This window comes from Somniosus microcephalus, chromosome 19 (genome assembly GCF_052327205.1).
Source record: "Somniosus microcephalus isolate GS21.2 chromosome 19, FLI_Smic_1.0, whole genome shotgun sequence".
NCBI classification, from domain to species: domain Eukaryota; kingdom Metazoa; phylum Chordata; class Chondrichthyes; order Squaliformes; family Somniosidae; genus Somniosus; species Somniosus microcephalus.
In genome coordinates, this window is record NC_141005.1 from 56,962,141 (window position 1) to 56,983,267 (window position 21,127).

At 44.7% G+C, this 21,127-nt stretch overlaps 5 non-coding genes across 5 annotated transcripts; all 5 read right to left on the bottom strand.

The window, feature by feature from the left end:
- Positions 1 to 1,431: 1,431 nt before the first annotated feature.
- LOC147104459 (U6 spliceosomal RNA) lies at positions 1,432 to 1,538 on the bottom strand. Its single transcript, XR_015072523.1, has one exon. It is a non-coding gene; the product is annotated as a U6 spliceosomal RNA (small nuclear RNA).
- Positions 1,539 to 6,250: 4,712 nt separating this feature from the next.
- Positions 6,251 to 6,357, bottom strand: LOC147104460 (U6 spliceosomal RNA). The gene has a single exon (XR_015072636.1). It is a non-coding gene; the product is annotated as a U6 spliceosomal RNA (small nuclear RNA).
- Positions 6,358 to 11,069: 4,712 nt separating this feature from the next.
- Positions 11,070 to 11,176, bottom strand: LOC147104461 (U6 spliceosomal RNA). The gene has a single exon (XR_015072745.1). It is a non-coding gene; the product is annotated as a U6 spliceosomal RNA (small nuclear RNA).
- A 4,712-nt stretch (positions 11,177 to 15,888) lies between these two features.
- LOC147104462 (U6 spliceosomal RNA) lies at positions 15,889 to 15,995 on the bottom strand. Its single transcript, XR_015072856.1, has one exon. It is a non-coding gene; the product is annotated as a U6 spliceosomal RNA (small nuclear RNA).
- A 4,713-nt stretch (positions 15,996 to 20,708) lies between these two features.
- On the bottom strand, positions 20,709 to 20,815 carry LOC147104463 (U6 spliceosomal RNA). The gene has a single exon (XR_015072414.1). It is a non-coding gene; the product is annotated as a U6 spliceosomal RNA (small nuclear RNA).
- Positions 20,816 to 21,127: the final 312 nt, after the last annotated feature.

Consider the following 21,127-nt stretch of genomic DNA (forward strand, 5'->3'; position numbering starts at 1 on the left):
CCTTGAGAAATGGATCATCGATTTTGTACTTTGCTCCAATACCAGTCAATGTTTCTGTGCATACCAACAGCTAAAGTTACAAAGCCCATGTAAACCATTTGCTTTCATGTGTCAGGGCTGTTCTGGAGTTGTGAGATTTTTCAAGAGCTGTTAGGTTTTCTTTTCAAGTTGTTGCTTACTTTTTACTCATTCTTTTACGTTCGCATGATAACTAATCTAAACCTTATGATCACTATTCCCAAGAGGCTCGCCAACTCTGACATTCTTCACTTGACCCACTTCATTCCTCAGGACTAGATCCAGCAATGCATCCTTCCTCTTTGGGCAGGAAACTTACTGATCAATAAAATTCTCCTGAACACACTTCAGAAATTCCTCCCCTTCTCTGCCCTTAACACAATCACTACCCCATTCAACATTGGGGTAGTTAAAATCTCCATTTATCTCTACTCTATAGCTGTCGCACCTCTCAGTAATTTCTTTGCAAAGTTGCTCCTCTGTCTCCTTCCCAGTATTTGGCAGCCTATAAAATACACCAAGTAGTGTAATCGCTCCTCTATTGCTGCTTAACTCCAACCAAATAGATTCTGTCTTTGATTCCTCAAGGACATTCTCTCTTTCTACCACTGTAATATTTTCCTCAATCGAAACTGCTACCCCTCCTCTTTTTTTTTCCTTCCCGATCTTTTCTGAATACCTTGTACCCAGGAATATTCAGCATTCAATCCTCCCTTTTTTGAGCCAGGTGTCAGGTATCGGCACTACATCATATTGCCATGCGGCTAGTTGCGCCTGCAGCTCACCAACCTCATTACCTATATTTTGTGCATTTACAGACATGCACACCAAACCTAACTTAGAAATTAGATGCAACATCTGCCCTTTTACCTCTTCCCTTCCCACCGTCCAGGGCCCCAAACATTCCTTCCAGGTGAAACAGCAATTTACTTGTACTTCTTGCAATTCAGTATGCTGTATTCGCTGCTCACGATGCAGTCTCCTATACATTGAGGAGACCAAATGCAGATTGGGTGACCGCTTTGTGGAACACTTCCATCCGGCCCACAAGCATTATCCCAAGTTTCCATTCGCCTGTCACTTTAATTCTCCACTCCATTCCCACTCTGTCCTCTCTGACTCGGTCTCTTACACTGTCCCAACGAAGCTCAAAGCAACCTTGAGGAACAGCAATCTCTGCCCCTATTTTTTCCGATGGCAGCAGCTGCGGTATTTTTCTGTTTTGTAAAGATGAAAGTTTTACAGAAAATTGTATGTTTTAAAGTGCAAAATATGGAAGCTTCACCAATTTGTGGAGTGAAAAGAAAGTTGAAATGAGTGAACTAGAGGAGCAGGTGAATGAAGAAGTTGATTTTGTGTCTAAAGCAGGAGTAAATATGGAAGTTTTGCAGAAGGTGAAATGTTTTAAAAGTGTAAAATATGGAACGCTTCACGAATTTGCGTGTCATCCTTGCGCAGGGGCCATGCTAATCTTCTCTGTATCGTTCCAATTTTAGTATATGTGCTGCCGAAGCGAGCACGAATGTAAAATGAAGCGGACTGCTATATAAAGCATGGACATATTAAACACCTTTAGCTGATGGTTCTTTATTTTTTGTTATATTTTGAATTAGAATTTTCCCACAACACAAGATGTAGCTGATCTGAAATTAAGAACGTCTCCTTTAATTACTTATGTTCTAATAACATCACAATTGAAGGTAATATAGTTTTCTGCGCAGAGCATTATGGGCGGCAGGGTCCAAATGTAAATGAAGCCGGTGGGCGAGTCTGAAACCGTGGGGCTCTGGGGGCGGGGCCTGGGATGCTCAGGGGGCGGGGCCTGGGATGTTCAGGGGCGGGGCCTGTGATGCTCAGGGGGCGGGGCGGGGCCTGTTGCTGTGCTGGGTTTCCCGGTGGGCGGGGTTTATCCGGTGCTGTTTACAGTCCCCGTGTGGAGAGTGTGGCTGAGGACCGGCAGCATTCAGGGGTCGTGCCCGCCTTTCCACACACATCACCCGGCCCCGGGCCCTTCTCCCCTCCCTTCGCTCCTCCATTGGCGCCGTGCCTTCAGCTGGCTGGGCCCCAAGCTGTGGAACACTGTTCCTAAACCTCCACCTCGCTCTCTTCCATTGAAGCCCTCCTTAAAATGCATCTCTTTAAACTTTTGGTCACCAATGCTAATATATCCTTACGTCAAATTTTCTTTGAGTACTTACCTCTGAAGCGTATTGGGACGTTTTACTGTGCTAAAGGTGCTATATAAATACAAGTTGTCAGGATCATGTTACTTATGCTCCGTATGGTATGTTGTCTCCCTGGTGCCAGGGTAAGGGACATCACTGAGAGGGTGCAGGACTTTCTGCGGGGGGGAGGGGAAGAGCCAGAGGCTGTGGTCCATGTCAGAACCAATGACAAAGGGAGGAAGAGGTTTGAAGTGCTAGGGCGGAAGTTAAAAAGCAGGACCTCAAAGGTGGTAATCCCTGGATTATTCCCCATGCCATGTGCTAGTGTGAATACAAATACAAAGTTATGGTAGGTTAAAGTGTGGCTAGAGACATGGTGCAGGAGGGAGAGCTTCACATTCCTGGGACATTGGGACCAGTTCTGTGGCAGGAAGGGCCTGTTCAAGATTGACGGTTGCACCGGAAAAGAGCTGGGACCGATATCATAGTCATAGAGTCATAGTCATAGAGTCATAACGGCACAGAAGGAGGCCATTCGGCCCATCGAGTCCGTGCTGGCTCTCTGTAGAGCAATCCAGTCAGTCCCATTCCCCCGCTCTATCCCCGTAGCCCTGCAAAGTTGTTTCCCTCAGGTGCCTATCCAGTCTCCCCTTGAAAACATTGAGTGTCTCCGCTTCCATCACTTCTGTCGGCAGAGAGTTCCAGGTCCTCACCACTCGCTGCGTAAAAAAGTTTTTCCTCACATCCCCCCTGTATCTCTTGCCCAAAACCTTAAATCTGTGTCCCCTAGCCCTTGTACCATCAACTAGTGGGAACAGCCTTTCTCTGTCTACCTTATCCAAACCCATCATAATCTTGTACACCTCTATCAAATCCCCCCTCAACCTCCTTTGCTCTAATGAAAACAAATCCAACTTCTCCAACCTGTCCTTGTAGCTAAGATCCCCCATCCCTGGAACCATTCTGGTAAACCTCCTCTGCACCTTCTCAAGGGCCTTCACATCCTTCCTAAAGTGTGGTGACCAGAACTGGATGCAATACTGCAGCTGTGGCCTAACCAGCGCTTTATAAAGGTTCAGCACAACTTCTCTACTTTTGTACTCAGTGCCTCTATTTATGAAGCCCAAGATCCCATATGCTTTGTTAACCACTCACTCAATACATCCTGCCACTGCCAAGGACCTATGCACATTAACTCCCAGGTCCCTCTGTCCCTGCACACTCTTTATAACTGTGCCATTAAGTGTATATTGCCTCCCCCTGTTCCTTCTGCCAAAATGCATCACCTCACACTTTGCTGTATTAAATTCCATCTGCCACTTGTCTGCCCATTCTGCTAGCCTTTCTATGTCCTGTTGCAGTCGATTGGTATCATCCTCACTGTTTGCCACAACCCCAAATTTGGTGTCATCGGTAAGTTTAGAAATTCTACTCTGTACTCCATTATCCAGGTCATTTGTATATATATCAAAAAAAGCAGTGGCCCCAGCAATGACCCTTGGGGAACACCACCGTCTACCATCCTCCAGTCTGAAAAACAGCCATTTATCACAACTCGCTGTTTTCTGTCCTTAAGCCAATTCCTTATCCAAGCTGCCACTGACCCACCTATTCCATGAGCCTCAATTTTGTTAATCAGCCTTCGATGTAGTACTTTGTCAAACGCCTTCCGAAAATCCATGTAGACAACATCCATTGCATTCCCTTCATTAATCCTCCCCGTTACTTCATCAAAAAATTGAATTAGATTAGACAAACACGATCTGAAGCATCGAATCACAAATTTGTGAAGTGTTCCATATTTTACACTTTTAAAACATTTCACTTTCTGCAAAACATCCCTCTTTACTCCTGCTTTCAACCCAACTCATAACACAAAGTCAACTTCTTCATCCTCCTCTCGTTCACTCATTTCAACCTTCTGACTCGACAAATTGGTGAAGCTTCCATATTTTGCACTTTTAAAATATACAATTTTCTGTAACACTTTCATACGAGCTAAAAGAAAAATACCGCAGTTGCTGGAAATCTGGAACAAAAAGAGAAAATGCTGCTAACACTCAGCAGGTCAGATCGGTCAGATGGAGAGAACAGACAAGTCGACATTTCGGGAACCTGGTGGAAGAGAAAAGCTGGCTGACACCAAGGCTGTGGACAAATCGCCAGCATGGTGTCCGCTGAAACATTATTTGCAAATGTATTTACTCCTGGCCATGAAAGGGGGAAATGGATGGTAACAAAGTGTCAGAAGCTGTTAACTGTGCTTTGGGGAAGGTGATGAGGAGCTGAGAGTGGCACTTTGGACAACTAGATTCGAACAAGAATACCAGCTTATATTAAAAAAAAGAATACCAGCTTAACTGCTTTAGAAGGGGAGAAGAGAGTTTCACAGTGAAAGGGTTCGGCGGTTGGATGGGATACAGTGTGTCTGCGAACTGAACCAGAGGGTGTGGACTGACTTCGGGGTAAATTGTGGGTAAAACGATGGTCTGTTGAAAATCCAAAATGTCACATCAATTTCCTTTTTTGAGTAAAAATCTATCATGTGAAGTATGAAAGTGCTTAAAGTTAACCAGAATGTATCGTCAATTTTACTGCAAACATCCTACAGTTTCCGAGAGCATTCTCCCAGAGCCCCTTGAGAAATGGATCATCGATTTTGTACTTTGCTCCAATACCAGTCAATGTTTCTGTGCATACCAACAGCTAAAGTTACAAAGCCCATGTAAACCATTTGCTTTCATGTGTCAGGGCTGTTCTGGAGTTGTGAGATTTTTCAAGAGCTGTTAGGTTTTCTTTTCAAGTTGTTGCTTACTTTTTACTCATTCTTTTACGTTCGCATGATAACTAATCTAAACCTTATGATCACTATTCCCAAGAGGCTCGCCAACTCTGACATTCTTCACTTGACCCACTTCATTCCTCAGGACTAGATCCAGCAATGCATCCTTCCTCTTTGGGCAGGAAACTTACTGATCAATAAAATTCTCCTGAACACACTTCAGAAATTCCTCCCCTTCTCTGCCCTTAACACAATCACTACCCCATTCAACATTGGGGTAGTTAAAATCTCCATTTATCTCTACTCTATAGCTGTCGCACCTCTCAGTAATTTCTTTGCAAAGTTGCTCCTCTGTCTCCTTCCCAGTATTTGGCAGCCTATAAAATACACCAAGTAGTGTAATCGCTCCTCTATTGCTGCTTAACTCCAACCAAATAGATTCTGTCTTTGATTCCTCAAGGACATTCTCTCTTTCTACCACTGTAATATTTTCCTCAATCGAAACTGCTACCCCTCCTCTTTTTTTTTCCTTCCCGATCTTTTCTGAATACCTTGTACCCAGGAATATTCAGCATTCAATCCTCCCTTTTTTGAGCCAGGTGTCAGGTATCGGCACTACATCATATTGCCATGCGGCTAGTTGCGCCTGCAGCTCACCAACCTCATTACCTATATTTTGTGCATTTACAGACATGCACACCAAACCTAACTTAGAAATTAGATGCAACATCTGCCCTTTTACCTCTTCCCTTCCCACCGTCCAGGGCCCCAAACATTCCTTCCAGGTGAAACAGCAATTTACTTGTACTTCTTGCAATTCAGTATGCTGTATTCGCTGCTCACGATGCAGTCTCCTATACATTGAGGAGACCAAATGCAGATTGGGTGACCGCTTTGTGGAACACTTCCATCCGGCCCACAAGCATTATCCCAAGTTTCCATTCGCCTGTCACTTTAATTCTCCACTCCATTCCCACTCTGTCCTCTCTGACTCGGTCTCTTACACTGTCCCAACGAAGCTCAAAGCAACCTTGAGGAACAGCAATCTCTGCCCCTATTTTTTCCGATGGCAGCAGCTGCGGTATTTTTCTGTTTTGTAAAGATGAAAGTTTTACAGAAAATTGTATGTTTTAAAGTGCAAAATATGGAAGCTTCACCAATTTGTGGAGTGAAAAGAAAGTTGAAATGAGTGAACTAGAGGAGCAGGTGAATGAAGAAGTTGATTTTGTGTCTAAAGCAGGAGTAAATATGGAAGTTTTGCAGAAGGTGAAATGTTTTAAAAGTGTAAAATATGGAACGCTTCACGAATTTGCGTGTCATCCTTGCGCAGGGGCCATGCTAATCTTCTCTGTATCGTTCCAATTTTAGTATATGTGCTGCCGAAGCGAGCACGAATGTAAAATGAAGCGGACTGCTATATAAAGCATGGACATATTAAACACCTTTAGCTGATGGTTCTTTATTTTTTGTTATATTTTGAATTAGAATTTTCCCACAACACAAGATGTAGCTGATCTGAAATTAAGAACGTCTCCTTTAATTACTTATGTTCTAATAACATCACAATTGAAGGTAATATAGTTTTCTGCGCAGAGCATTATGGGCGGCAGGGTCCAAATGTAAATGAAGCCGGTGGGCGAGTCTGAAACCGTGGGGCTCTGGGGGCGGGGCCTGGGATGCTCAGGGGGCGGGGCCTGGGATGTTCAGGGGCGGGGCCTGTGATGCTCAGGGGGCGGGGCGGGGCCTGTTGCTGTGCTGGGTTTCCCGGTGGGCGGGGTTTATCCGGTGCTGTTTACAGTCCCCGTGTGGAGAGTGTGGCTGAGGACCGGCAGCATTCAGGGGTCGTGCCCGCCTTTCCACACACATCACCCGGCCCCGGGCCCTTCTCCCCTCCCTTCGCTCCTCCATTGGCGCCGTGCCTTCAGCTGGCTGGGCCCCAAGCTGTGGAACACTGTTCCTAAACCTCCACCTCGCTCTCTTCCATTGAAGCCCTCCTTAAAATGCATCTCTTTAAACTTTTGGTCACCAATGCTAATATATCCTTACGTCAAATTTTCTTTGAGTACTTACCTCTGAAGCGTATTGGGACGTTTTACTGTGCTAAAGGTGCTATATAAATACAAGTTGTCAGGATCATGTTACTTATGCTCCGTATGGTATGTTGTCTCCCTGGTGCCAGGGTAAGGGACATCACTGAGAGGGTGCAGGACTTTCTGCGGGGGGGAGGGGAAGAGCCAGAGGCTGTGGTCCATGTCAGAACCAATGACAAAGGGAGGAAGAGGTTTGAAGTGCTAGGGCGGAAGTTAAAAAGCAGGACCTCAAAGGTGGTAATCCCTGGATTATTCCCCATGCCATGTGCTAGTGTGAATACAAATACAAAGTTATGGTAGGTTAAAGTGTGGCTAGAGACATGGTGCAGGAGGGAGAGCTTCACATTCCTGGGACATTGGGACCAGTTCTGTGGCAGGAAGGGCCTGTTCAAGATTGACGGTTGCACCGGAAAAGAGCTGGGACCGATATCATAGTCATAGAGTCATAGTCATAGAGTCATAACGGCACAGAAGGAGGCCATTCGGCCCATCGAGTCCGTGCTGGCTCTCTGTAGAGCAATCCAGTCAGTCCCATTCCCCCGCTCTATCCCCGTAGCCCTGCAAAGTTGTTTCCCTCAGGTGCCTATCCAGTCTCCCCTTGAAAACATTGAGTGTCTCCGCTTCCATCACTTCTGTCGGCAGAGAGTTCCAGGTCCTCACCACTCGCTGCGTAAAAAAGTTTTTCCTCACATCCCCCCTGTATCTCTTGCCCAAAACCTTAAATCTGTGTCCCCTAGCCCTTGTACCATCAACTAGTGGGAACAGCCTTTCTCTGTCTACCTTATCCAAACCCATCATAATCTTGTACACCTCTATCAAATCCCCCCTCAACCTCCTTTGCTCTAATGAAAACAAATCCAACTTCTCCAACCTGTCCTTGTAGCTAAGATCCCCCATCCCTGGAACCATTCTGGTAAACCTCCTCTGCACCTTCTCAAGGGCCTTCACATCCTTCCTAAAGTGTGGTGACCAGAACTGGATGCAATACTGCAGCTGTGGCCTAACCAGCGCTTTATAAAGGTTCAGCACAACTTCTCTACTTTTGTACTCAGTGCCTCTATTTATGAAGCCCAAGATCCCATATGCTTTGTTAACCACTCACTCAATACATCCTGCCACTGCCAAGGACCTATGCACATTAACTCCCAGGTCCCTCTGTCCCTGCACACTCTTTATAACTGTGCCATTAAGTGTATATTGCCTCCCCCTGTTCCTTCTGCCAAAATGCATCACCTCACACTTTGCTGTATTAAATTCCATCTGCCACTTGTCTGCCCATTCTGCTAGCCTTTCTATGTCCTGTTGCAGTCGATTGGTATCATCCTCACTGTTTGCCACAACCCCAAATTTGGTGTCATCGGTAAGTTTAGAAATTCTACTCTGTACTCCATTATCCAGGTCATTTGTATATATATCAAAAAAAGCAGTGGCCCCAGCAATGACCCTTGGGGAACACCACCGTCTACCATCCTCCAGTCTGAAAAACAGCCATTTATCACAACTCGCTGTTTTCTGTCCTTAAGCCAATTCCTTATCCAAGCTGCCACTGACCCACCTATTCCATGAGCCTCAATTTTGTTAATCAGCCTTCGATGTAGTACTTTGTCAAACGCCTTCCGAAAATCCATGTAGACAACATCCATTGCATTCCCTTCATTAATCCTCCCCGTTACTTCATCAAAAAATTGAATTAGATTAGACAAACACGATCTGAAGCATCGAATCACAAATTTGTGAAGTGTTCCATATTTTACACTTTTAAAACATTTCACTTTCTGCAAAACATCCCTCTTTACTCCTGCTTTCAACCCAACTCATAACACAAAGTCAACTTCTTCATCCTCCTCTCGTTCACTCATTTCAACCTTCTGACTCGACAAATTGGTGAAGCTTCCATATTTTGCACTTTTAAAATATACAATTTTCTGTAACACTTTCATACGAGCTAAAAGAAAAATACCGCAGTTGCTGGAAATCTGGAACAAAAAGAGAAAATGCTGCTAACACTCAGCAGGTCAGATCGGTCAGATGGAGAGAACAGACAAGTCGACATTTCGGGAACCTGGTGGAAGAGAAAAGCTGGCTGACACCAAGGCTGTGGACAAATCGCCAGCATGGTGTCCGCTGAAACATTATTTGCAAATGTATTTACTCCTGGCCATGAAAGGGGGAAATGGATGGTAACAAAGTGTCAGAAGCTGTTAACTGTGCTTTGGGGAAGGTGATGAGGAGCTGAGAGTGGCACTTTGGACAACTAGATTTGAACAAGAATACCAGCTTATATTAAAAAAAAGAATACCAGCTTAACTGCTTTAGAAGGGGAGAAGAGAGTTTCACAGTGAAAGGGTTCGGCGGTTGGATGGGATACAGTGTGTCTGCGAACTGAACCAGAGGGTGTGGACTGACTTCGGGGTAAATTGTGGGTAAAACGATGGTCTGTTGAAAATCCAAAATGTCACATCAATTTCCTTTTTTGAGTAAAAATCTATCATGTGAAGTATGAAAGTGCTTAAAGTTAACCAGAATGTATCGTCAATTTTACTGCAAACATCCTACAGTTTCCGAGAGCATTCTCCCAGAGCCCCTTGAGAAATGGATCATCGATTTTGTACTTTGCTCCAATACCAGTCAATGTTTCTGTGCATACCAACAGCTAAAGTTACAAAGCCCATGTAAACCATTTGCTTTCATGTGTCAGGGCTGTTCTGGAGTTGTGAGATTTTTCAAGAGCTGTTAGGTTTTCTTTTCAAGTTGTTGCTTACTTTTTACTCATTCTTTTACGTTCGCATGATAACTAATCTAAACCTTATGATCACTATTCCCAAGAGGCTCGCCAACTCTGACATTCTTCACTTGACCCACTTCATTCCTCAGGACTAGATCCAGCAATGCATCCTTCCTCTTTGGGCAGGAAACTTACTGATCAATAAAATTCTCCTGAACACACTTCAGAAATTCCTCCCCTTCTCTGCCCTTAACACAATCACTACCCCATTCAACATTGGGGTAGTTAAAATCTCCATTTATCTCTACTCTATAGCTGTCGCACCTCTCAGTAATTTCTTTGCAAAGTTGCTCCTCTGTCTCCTTCCCAGTATTTGGCAGCCTATAAAATACACCAAGTAGTGTAATCGCTCCTCTATTGCTGCTTAACTCCAACCAAATAGATTCTGTCTTTGATTCCTCAAGGACATTCTCTCTTTCTACCACTGTAATATTTTCCTCAATCGAAACTGCTACCCCTCCTCTTTTTTTTTCCTTCCCGATCTTTTCTGAATACCTTGTACCCAGGAATATTCAGCATTCAATCCTCCCTTTTTTGAGCCAGGTGTCAGGTATCGGCACTACATCATATTGCCATGCGGCTAGTTGCGCCTGCAGCTCACCAACCTCATTACCTATATTTTGTGCATTTACAGACATGCACACCAAACCTAACTTAGAAATTAGATGCAACATCTGCCCTTTTACCTCTTCCCTTCCCACCGTCCAGGGCCCCAAACATTCCTTCCAGGTGAAACAGCAATTTACTTGTACTTCTTGCAATTCAGTATGCTGTATTCGCTGCTCACGATGCAGTCTCCTATACATTGAGGAGACCAAATGCAGATTGGGTGACCGCTTTGTGGAACACTTCCATCCGGCCCACAAGCATTATCCCAAGTTTCCATTCGCCTGTCACTTTAATTCTCCACTCCATTCCCACTCTGTCCTCTCTGACTCGGTCTCTTACACTGTCCCAACGAAGCTCAAAGCAACCTTGAGGAACAGCAATCTCTGCCCCTATTTTTTCCGATGGCAGCAGCTGCGGTATTTTTCTGTTTTGTAAAGATGAAAGTTTTACAGAAAATTGTATGTTTTAAAGTGCAAAATATGGAAGCTTCACCAATTTGTGGAGTGAAAAGAAAGTTGAAATGAGTGAACTAGAGGAGCAGGTGAATGAAGAAGTTGATTTTGTGTCTAAAGCAGGAGTAAATATGGAAGTTTTGCAGAAGGTGAAATGTTTTAAAAGTGTAAAATATGGAACGCTTCACGAATTTGCGTGTCATCCTTGCGCAGGGGCCATGCTAATCTTCTCTGTATCGTTCCAATTTTAGTATATGTGCTGCCGAAGCGAGCACGAATGTAAAATGAAGCGGACTGCTATATAAAGCATGGACATATTAAACACCTTTAGCTGATGGTTCTTTATTTTTTGTTATATTTTGAATTAGAATTTTCCCACAACACAAGATGTAGCTGATCTGAAATTAAGAACGTCTCCTTTAATTACTTATGTTCTAATAACATCACAATTGAAGGTAATATAGTTTTCTGCGCAGAGCATTATGGGCGGCAGGGTCCAAATGTAAATGAAGCCGGTGGGCGAGTCTGAAACCGTGGGGCTCTGGGGGCGGGGCCTGGGATGCTCAGGGGGCGGGGCCTGGGATGTTCAGGGGCGGGGCCTGTGATGCTCAGGGGGCGGGGCGGGGCCTGTTGCTGTGCTGGGTTTCCCGGTGGGCGGGGTTTATCCGGTGCTGTTTACAGTCCCCGTGTGGAGAGTGTGGCTGAGGACCGGCAGCATTCAGGGGTCGTGCCCGCCTTTCCACACACATCACCCGGCCCCGGGCCCTTCTCCCCTCCCTTCGCTCCTCCATTGGCGCCGTGCCTTCAGCTGGCTGGGCCCCAAGCTGTGGAACACTGTTCCTAAACCTCCACCTCGCTCTCTTCCATTGAAGCCCTCCTTAAAATGCATCTCTTTAAACTTTTGGTCACCAATGCTAATATATCCTTACGTCAAATTTTCTTTGAGTACTTACCTCTGAAGCGTATTGGGACGTTTTACTGTGCTAAAGGTGCTATATAAATACAAGTTGTCAGGATCATGTTACTTATGCTCCGTATGGTATGTTGTCTCCCTGGTGCCAGGGTAAGGGACATCACTGAGAGGGTGCAGGACTTTCTGCGGGGGGGAGGGGAAGAGCCAGAGGCTGTGGTCCATGTCAGAACCAATGACAAAGGGAGGAAGAGGTTTGAAGTGCTAGGGCGGAAGTTAAAAAGCAGGACCTCAAAGGTGGTAATCCCTGGATTATTCCCCATGCCATGTGCTAGTGTGAATACAAATACAAAGTTATGGTAGGTTAAAGTGTGGCTAGAGACATGGTGCAGGAGGGAGAGCTTCACATTCCTGGGACATTGGGACCAGTTCTGTGGCAGGAAGGGCCTGTTCAAGATTGACGGTTGCACCGGAAAAGAGCTGGGACCGATATCATAGTCATAGAGTCATAGTCATAGAGTCATAACGGCACAGAAGGAGGCCATTCGGCCCATCGAGTCCGTGCTGGCTCTCTGTAGAGCAATCCAGTCAGTCCCATTCCCCCGCTCTATCCCCGTAGCCCTGCAAAGTTGTTTCCCTCAGGTGCCTATCCAGTCTCCCCTTGAAAACATTGAGTGTCTCCGCTTCCATCACTTCTGTCGGCAGAGAGTTCCAGGTCCTCACCACTCGCTGCGTAAAAAAGTTTTTCCTCACATCCCCCCTGTATCTCTTGCCCAAAACCTTAAATCTGTGTCCCCTAGCCCTTGTACCATCAACTAGTGGGAACAGCCTTTCTCTGTCTACCTTATCCAAACCCATCATAATCTTGTACACCTCTATCAAATCCCCCCTCAACCTCCTTTGCTCTAATGAAAACAAATCCAACTTCTCCAACCTGTCCTTGTAGCTAAGATCCCCCATCCCTGGAACCATTCTGGTAAACCTCCTCTGCACCTTCTCAAGGGCCTTCACATCCTTCCTAAAGTGTGGTGACCAGAACTGGATGCAATACTGCAGCTGTGGCCTAACCAGCGCTTTATAAAGGTTCAGCACAACTTCTCTACTTTTGTACTCAGTGCCTCTATTTATGAAGCCCAAGATCCCATATGCTTTGTTAACCACTCACTCAATACATCCTGCCACTGCCAAGGACCTATGCACATTAACTCCCAGGTCCCTCTGTCCCTGCACACTCTTTATAACTGTGCCATTAAGTGTATATTGCCTCCCCCTGTTCCTTCTGCCAAAATGCATCACCTCACACTTTGCTGTATTAAATTCCATCTGCCACTTGTCTGCCCATTCTGCTAGCCTTTCTATGTCCTGTTGCAGTCGATTGGTATCATCCTCACTGTTTGCCACAACCCCAAATTTGGTGTCATCGGTAAGTTTAGAAATTCTACTCTGTACTCCATTATCCAGGTCATTTGTATATATATCAAAAAAAGCAGTGGCCCCAGCAATGACCCTTGGGGAACACCACCGTCTACCATCCTCCAGTCTGAAAAACAGCCATTTATCACAACTCGCTGTTTTCTGTCCTTAAGCCAATTCCTTATCCAAGCTGCCACTGACCCACCTATTCCATGAGCCTCAATTTTGTTAATCAGCCTTCGATGTAGTACTTTGTCAAACGCCTTCCGAAAATCCATGTAGACAACATCCATTGCATTCCCTTCATTAATCCTCCCCGTTACTTCATCAAAAAATTGAATTAGATTAGACAAACACGATCTGAAGCATCGAATCACAAATTTGTGAAGTGTTCCATATTTTACACTTTTAAAACATTTCACTTTCTGCAAAACATCCCTCTTTACTCCTGCTTTCAACCCAACTCATAACACAAAGTCAACTTCTTCATCCTCCTCTCGTTCACTCATTTCAACCTTCTGACTCGACAAATTGGTGAAGCTTCCATATTTTGCACTTTTAAAATATACAATTTTCTGTAACACTTTCATACGAGCTAAAAGAAAAATACCGCAGTTGCTGGAAATCTGGAACAAAAAGAGAAAATGCTGCTAACACTCAGCAGGTCAGATCGGTCAGATGGAGAGAACAGACAAGTCGACATTTCGGGAACCTGGTGGAAGAGAAAAGCTGGCTGACACCAAGGCTGTGGACAAATCGCCAGCATGGTGTCCGCTGAAACATTATTTGCAAATGTATTTACTCCTGGCCATGAAAGGGGGAAATGGATGGTAACAAAGTGTCAGAAGCTGTTAACTGTGCTTTGGGGAAGGTGATGAGGAGCTGAGAGTGGCACTTTGGACAACTAGATTCGAACAAGAATACCAGCTTATATTAAAAAAAAGAATACCAGCTTAACTGCTTTAGAAGGGGAGAAGAGAGTTTCACAGTGAAAGGGTTCGGCGGTTGGATGGGATACAGTGTGTCTGCGAACTGAACCAGAGGGTGTGGACTGACTTCGGGGTAAATTGTGGGTAAAACGATGGTCTGTTGAAAATCCAAAATGTCACATCAATTTCCTTTTTTGAGTAAAAATCTATCATGTGAAGTATGAAAGTGCTTAAAGTTAACCAGAATGTATCGTCAATTTTACTGCAAACATCCTACAGTTTCCGAGAGCATTCTCCCAGAGCCCCTTGAGAAATGGATCATCGATTTTGTACTTTGCTCCAATACCAGTCAATGTTTCTGTGCATACCAACAGCTAAAGTTACAAAGCCCATGTAAACCATTTGCTTTCATGTGTCAGGGCTGTTCTGGAGTTGTGAGATTTTTCAAGAGCTGTTAGGTTTTCTTTTCAAGTTGTTGCTTACTTTTTACTCATTCTTTTACGTTCGCATGATAACTAATCTAAACCTTATGATCACTATTCCCAAGAGGCTCGCCAACTCTGACATTCTTCACTTGACCCACTTCATTCCTCAGGACTAGATCCAGCAATGCATCCTTCCTCTTTGGGCAGGAAACTTACTGATCAATAAAATTCTCCTGAACACACTTCAGAAATTCCTCCCCTTCTCTGCCCTTAACACAATCACTACCCCATTCAACATTGGGGTAGTTAAAATCTCCATTTATCTCTACTCTATAGCTGTCGCACCTCTCAGTAATTTCTTTGCAAAGTTGCTCCTCTGTCTCCTTCCCAGTATTTGGCAGCCTATAAAATACACCAAGTAGTGTAATCGCTCCTCTATTGCTGCTTAACTCCAACCAAATAGATTCTGTCTTTGATTCCTCAAGGACATTCTCTCTTTCTACCACTGTAATATTTTCCTCAATCGAAACTGCTACCCCTCCTCTTTTTTTTTCCTTCCCGATCTTTTCTGAATACCTTGTACCCAGGAATATTCAGCATTCAATCCTCCCTTTTTTGAGCCAGGTGTCAGGTATCGGCACTACATCATATTGCCATGCGGCTAGTTGCGCCTGCAGCTCACCAACCTCATTACCTATATTTTGTGCATTTACAGACATGCACACCAAACCTAACTTAGAAATTAGATGCAACATCTGCCCTTTTACCTCTTCCCTTCCCACCGTCCAGGGCCCCAAACATTCCTTCCAGGTGAAACAGCAATTTACTTGTACTTCTTGCAATTCAGTATGCTGTATTCGCTGCTCACGATGCAGTCTCCTATACATTGAGGAGACCAAATGCAGATTGGGTGACCGCTTTGTGGAACACTTCCATCCGGCCCACAAGCATTATCCCAAGTTTCCATTCGCCTGTCACTTTAATTCTCCACTCCATTCCCACTCTGTCCTCTCTGACTCGGTCTCTTACACTGTCCCAACGAAGCTCAAAGCAACCTTGAGGAACAGCAATCTCTGCCCCTATTTTTTCCGATGGCAGCAGCTGCGGTATTTTTCTGTTTTGTAAAGATGAAAGTTTTACAGAAAATTGTATGTTTTAAAGTGCAAAATATGGAAGCTTCACCAATTTGTGGAGTGAAAAGAAAGTTGAAATGAGTGAACTAGAGGAGCAGGTGAATGAAGAAGTTGATTTTGTGTCTAAAGCAGGAGTAAATATGGAAGTTTTGCAGAAGGTGAAATGTTTTAAAAGTGTAAAATATGGAACGCTTCACGAATTTGCGTGTCATCCTTGCGCAGGGGCCATGCTAATCTTCTCTGTATCGTTCCAATTTTAGTATATGTGCTGCCGAAGCGAGCACGAATGTAAAATGAAGCGGACTGCTATATAAAGCATGGACATATTAAACACCTTTAGCTGATGGTTCTTTATTTTTTGTTATATTTTGAATTAGAATTTTCCCACAACACAAGATGTAGCTGATCTGAAATTAAGAACGGCTCCTTTAATTACTTATGTTCTAATAACATCACAATTGAAGGTAATATAGTTTTCTGCGCAGAGCATTATGGGCGGCAGGGTCCAAATGTAAATGAAGCCGGTGGGCGAGTCTGAAACCGTGGGGCTCTGGGGGCGGGGCCTGGGATGCTCAGGGGGCGGGGCCTGGGATGTTCAGGGGCGGGGCCTGTGATGCTCAGGGGGCGGGGCGGGGCCTGTTGCTGTGCTGGGTTTCCCGGTGGGCGGGGTTTATCCGGTGCTGTTTACAGTCCCCGTGTGGAGAGTGTGGCTGAGGACCGGCAGCATTCAGGGGTCGTGCCCGCCTTTCCACACACATCACCCGGCCCCGGGCCCTTCTCCCCTCCCTTCGCTCCTCCATTGGCGCCGTGCCTTCAGCTGGCTGGGCCCCAAGCTGTGGAACACTGTTCCTAAACCTCCACCTCGCTCTCTTCCATTGAAGCCCTCCTTAAAATGCATCTCTTTAAACTTTTGGTCACCAATGCTAATATATCCTTACGTCAAATTTTCTTTGAGTACTTACCTCTGAAGCGTATTGGGACGTTTTACTGTGCTAAAGGTGCTATATAAATACAAGTTGTCAGGATCATGTTACTTATGCTCCGTATGGTATGTTGTCTCCCTGGTGCCAGGGTAAGGGACATCACTGAGAGGGTGCAGGACTTTCTGCGGGGGGGGAGGGGAAGAGCCAGAGGCTGTGGTCCATGTCAGAACCAATGACAAAGGGAGGAAGAGGTTTGAAGTGCTAGGGCGGAAGTTAAAAAGCAGGACCTCAAAGGTGGTAATCCCTGGATTATTCCCCATGCCATGTGCTAGTGTGAATACAAATACAAAGTTATGGTAGGTTAAAGTGTGGCTAGAGACATGGTGCAGGAGGGAGAGCTTCACATTCCTGGGACATTGGGACCAGTTCTGTGGCAGGAAGGGCCTGTTCAAGATTGACGGTTGCACCGGAAAAGAGCTGGGACCGATATCATAGTCATAGAGTCATAGTCATAGAGTCATAACGGCACAGAAGGAGGCCATTCGGCCCATCGAGTCCGTGCTGGCTCTCTGTAGAGCAATCCAGTCAGTCCCATTCCCCCGCTCTATCCCCGTAGCCCTGCAAAGTTGTTTCCCTCAGGTGCCTATCCAGTCTCCCCTTGAAAACATTGAGTGTCTCCGCTTCCATCACTTCTGTCGGCAGAGAGTTCCAGGTCCTCACCACTCGCTGCGTAAAAAAGTTTTTCCTCACATCCCCCCTGTATCTCTTGCCCAAAACCTTAAATCTGTGTCCCCTAGCCCTTGTACCATCAACTAGTGGGAACAGCCTTTCTCTGTCTACCTTATCCAAACCCATCATAATCTTGTACACCTCTATCAAATCCCCCCTCAACCTCCTTTGCTCTAATGAAAACAAATCCAACTTCTCCAACCTGTCCTTGTAGCTAAGATCCCCCATCCCTGGAACCATTCTGGTAAACCTCCTCTGCACCTTCTCAAGGGCCTTCACATCCTTCCTAAAGTGTGGTGACCAGAACTGGATGCAATACTGCAGCTGTGGCCTAACCAGCGCTTTATAAAGGTTCAGCACAACTTCTCTACTTTTGTACTCAGTGCCTCTATTTATGAAGCCCAAGATCCCATATGCTTTGTTAACCACTCACTCAATACATCCTGCCACTGCCAAGGACCTATGCACATTAACTCCCAGGTCCCTCTGTCCCTGCACACTCTTTATAACTGTGCCATTAAGTGTATATTGCCTCCCCCTGTTCCTTCTGCCAAAATGCATCACCTCACACTTTGCTGTATTAAATTCCATCTGCCACTTGTCTGCCCATTCTGCTAGCCTTTCTATGTCCTGTTGCAGTCGATTGGTATCATCCTCACTGTTTGCCACAACCCCAAATTTGGTGTCATCGGTAAGTTTAGAAATTCTACTCTGTACTCCATTATCCAAGTCATTTGTATATATATCAAAAAAAGCAGTGGCCCCAGCAATGACCCTTGGGGAACACCACCGTCTACCATCCTCCAGTCTGAAAAACAGCCATTTATCACAACTCGCTGTTTTCTGTCCTTAAGCCAATTCCTTATCCAAGCTGCCACTGACCCACCTATTCCATGAGCCTCAATTTTGTTAATCAGCCTTCGATGTAGTACTTTGTCAAACGCCTTCCGAAAATCCATGTAGACAACATCCATTGCATTCCCTTCATTAATCCTCCCCGTTACTTCATCAAAAAATTGAATTAGATTAGACAAACACGATCTGAAGCATCGAATCACAAATTTGTGAAGTGTTCCATATTTTACACTTTTAAAACATTTCACTTTCTGCAAAACATCCCTCTTTACTCCTGCTTTCAACCCAACTCATAACACAAAGTCAACTTCTTCATCCTCCTCTCGTTCACTCATTTCAACCTTCTGACTCGACAAATTGGTGAAGCTTCCATATTTTGCACTTTTAAAATATACAATTTTCTGTAACACTTTCATACGAGCTAAAAGAAAAATACCGCAGTTGCTGGAAATCTGGAACAAAAAGAGAAAATGCTGCTAACACTCAGCAGGTCAGATCGGTCAGATGGAGAGAACAGACAAGTCGACATTTCGGGAACCTGGTGGAAGAGAAAAGCTGGCTGACACCAAGGCTGTGGACAAATCGCCAGCATGGTGTCCGCTGAAACATTATTTGCAAATGTATTTACTCCTGGCCATGAAAGGGGGAAATGGATGGTAACAAAGTGTCAGAAGCTGTTAACTGTGCTTTGGGGAAGGTGATGAGGAGCTGAGAGTGGCACTTTGGACAACTAGATTCGAACAAGAATACCAGCTTATATTAAAAAAAAGAATACCAGCTTAACTGCTTTAGAAGGGGAGAAGAGAGTTTCACAGTGAAAGGGTTCGGCGGTTGGATGGGATACAGTGTGTCTGCGAACTGAACCAGAGGGTGTGGACTGACTTCGGGGTAAATTGTGGGTAAAACGATGGTCTGTTGAAAATCCAAAATGTCACATCAATTTCCTTTTTTGAGTAAAAATCTATCATGTGAAGTATGAAAGTGCTTAAAGTTAACCAGAATGTATCGTCAATTTTACTGCAAACATCCTACAGTTTCCGAGAGCATTCTCCCAGAGCCCCTTGAGAAATGGATCATCGATTTTGTACTTTGCTCCAATACCAGTCAATGTTTCTGTGCATACCAACAGCTAAAGTTACAAAGCCCATGTAAACCATTTGCTTTCATGTGTCAGGGCTGTTCTGGAGTTGTGAGATTTTTCAAGAGCTGTTAGGTTTTCTTTTCAAGTTGTTGCTTACTTTTTACTCATTCTTTTACGTTCGCATGATAACTAATCTAAACCTTATGATCACTATTCCCAAGAGGCTCGCCAACTCTGACATTCTTCACTTGACCCACTTCATTCCTCAGGACTAGATCCAGCAATGCATCCTTCCTCTTTGGGCAGGAAACTTACTGATCAATAAAATTCTCCTGAACACACTTCAGAAATTCCTCCCCTTCTCTGCCCTTAACACAATCACTACCCCATTCAACATTGGGGTAGTTAAAATCTCCATTTATCTCTACTCTATAGCTGTCGCACCTCTCAGTAATTTCTTTGCAAAGTTGCTCCTCTGTCTCCTTCCCAGTATTTGGCAGCCTATAAAATACACCAAGTAGTGTAATCGCTCCTCTATTGCTGCTTAACTCCAACCAAATAGATTCTGTCTTTGATTCCTCAAGGACATTCTCTCTTTCTACCACTGTAATATTTTCCTCAATCGAAACTGCTACCCCTCCTCTTTTTTTTTCCTTCCCGATCTTTTCTGAATACCTTGTACCCAGGAATATTCAGCATTCAATCCTCCCTTTTTTGAGCCAGGTGTCAGGTATCGGCACTACATCATATTGCCATGCGGCTAGTTGCGCCTGCAGCTCACCAACCTCATTACCTATATTTTGTGCATTTACAGACATGCACACCAAACCTAACTTAGAAATTAGATGCAACATCTGCCCTTTTACCTCTTCCCTTCCCACCGTCCAGGGCCCCAAACATTCCTTCCAGGTGAAACAGCAATTTACTTGTACTTCTTGCAATTCAGTATGCTGTATTCGCTGCTCACGATGCAGTCTCCTATACATTGAGGAGACCAAATGCAGATTGGGTGACCGCTTTGTGGAACACTTCCATCCGGCCCACAAGCATTATCCCAAGTTTCCATTCGCCTGTCACTTTAATTCTCCACTCCATTCCCACTCTGTCCTCTCTGACTCGGTCTCTTACACTGTCCCAACGAAGCTCAAAGCAACCTTGAGGAACAGCAATCTCTGCCCCTATTTTTTCCGATGGCAGCAGCTGCGGTATTTTTCTGTTTTGTAAAGATGAAAGTTTTACAGAAAATTGTATGTTTTAAAGTGCAAAATATGGAAGCTTCACCAATTTGTGGAGTGAAAAGAAAGTTGAAATGAGTGAACTAGAGGAGCAGGTGAATGAAGAAGTTGATTTTGTGTCTAAAGCAGGAGTAAATATGGAAGTTTTGCAGAAGGTGAAATGTTTTAAAAGTGTAAAATATGGAACGCTTCACGAATTTGCGTGTCATCCTTGCGCAGGGGCCATGCTAATCTTCTCTGTATCGTTCCAATTTTAGTATATGTGCTGCCGAAGCGAGCACGAATGTAAAATGAAGCGGACTGCTATATAAAGCATGGACATATTAAACACCTTTAGCTGATGGTTCTTTATTTTTTGTTATATTTTGAATTAGAATTTTCCCACAACACAAGATGTAGCTGATCTGAAATTAAGAACGTCTCCTTTAATTACTTATGTTCTAATAACATCACAATTGAAGGTAATATAGTTTTCTGCGCAGAGCATTATGGGCGGCAGGGTCCAAATGTAAATGAAGCCGGTGGGCGAGTCTGAAACCGTGGGGCTCTGGGGGCGGGGCCTGGGATGCTCAGGGGGCGGGGCCTGGGATGTT